The following is a 1744-nucleotide window of genomic DNA, read 5'->3' as shown; positions in this document are numbered from 1 at the left end:
CTGATCACTAACCGATACGTGCGATTGGACGATTATATATCACCATCAGAATATTATATTCCCTCTTTCCTATTGATAAGAAATCAGGGGTGTTAAACTCAATCTTGTTAAAACTCCCATTGTTTTGTTAAACTAAAAAAGCAGAAGATTAAACTTAAAAAAACGGCGCTCTTTTTCTGAGATCCAATAAATAATACTTTTACAAACATTTGATAATATGAACATAACAATTCAGTGAAACAGTAATCAATATTAAAATTTACATTCAAAATTATACAGAAACCATACAATAGAATGGTATTATGCTAAACTTAATTGCTATTATTACTGAGGTATGTTATTAAAGCCTTCTTGTAACTATATTCCGGGCAGTTGAACACATCTACGATTTCTGAGAAAACATTGCCAGCTGCATGTAATCTTGGTACAAGCGAATATCTAAACGACTCAGTTCTGACATTTTTATTGCAATTAAAAAGAGTTTTGGATCGACTTGTTCTTATAGGTATGTGAAAGGAAATTATAATTAATAAATCAGGGCTGTCTGTAATAGCATTAACATTTTTGTAAACAAAAATTATGTCCTCTGCTTGCGAATATTGTCTATTAACAATATATAGTGTTACTCTCGAATCACCTCCCAGGTAAGTAAGGTTCTGTATACTATCTGCCTGTACAGAATATTAATATATATATATATATACATATATATATATATATATATATATATATATATATATATATGTATATATATGTACATTTTAACGAAACCTCACGTTCATTGGTCTAATGCATTGAACATATTGTTTTTTATTAGTGATCGACGAACCGGTGGATGCAATCTGTTAGTCACAAGGTGATACAAGTATGTCTAATCTATAGTAAGTTATAAGATCGAGATTTGTAGAAATATGTTAGATATTTTTACCAAACCCTTGGGATGATTTCTTACAAAAAACGGTGCTTTACAAAACATCGAGATATTATTATGAAAGCTTTAGCATTTGAAGGTGTGTAATATTAAGTCACATCTGAGAGCAAAGCACAGTTGATCGGTCGAGCTTCTATTCATTACTGTGATTCTTCGGATTCCCATTTTTATTCATAAAAGAGATAATAATATTATGTTAATTTCGTTATAAAAAATTGCTTTACCGTCGTCGATCTAACAAACTTCTGTCATTTAATATATAATATCAGATATGTAGTCGGCATTTTTCGTTTCATAACATTTAAAAATCTTTATAAAATTTTAGAGTTTCTTGATTGAGAATTGAATGACTACTTAAAAACTGGTTGGCCGCATATGGCTGCTTAGGGTAATCTTGAATTTCATTTTATCGCATAGAAACTATCTACCTATCAATCGGGTAGATAGCCTCTCCTACCTCATGACTCATTACTGATGACTCATGACGAATTTAAGTAATGTGAATCACTTAAAAAATAAAATTAGAAGATTCCCTTCTCTCATAAACAGGGTATACTGTACAGGACCCGTAGAAGATACTTTAATATTACACAACTGCCGAACCTATACAAATCAAAAGTTCACCCAGCTGTTGAATTTGATAGCCACCTCTGGTCTGGTCTGGAGCCCCAAAATACTTTAAAAAACCCCTTCACCCTAGAGTTGGAATGCTGTCCTTGTTTCTTTGATCCTTTCGTCACTTAACATTTGTCACATGAGATCGGGTCTGTTTCTGCTATCGTGGTACGAGAACACGCCGTCAGATGGAATGCA

This window comes from Hesperophylax consimilis, chromosome 18 (assembly GCF_061612785.1).
Source record: "Hesperophylax consimilis isolate HC1 chromosome 18, BYU_Hcon_1.0, whole genome shotgun sequence".
NCBI classification, from domain to species: domain Eukaryota; kingdom Metazoa; phylum Arthropoda; class Insecta; order Trichoptera; family Limnephilidae; genus Hesperophylax; species Hesperophylax consimilis.
This window is presented reverse-complemented; position numbering follows the sequence as displayed.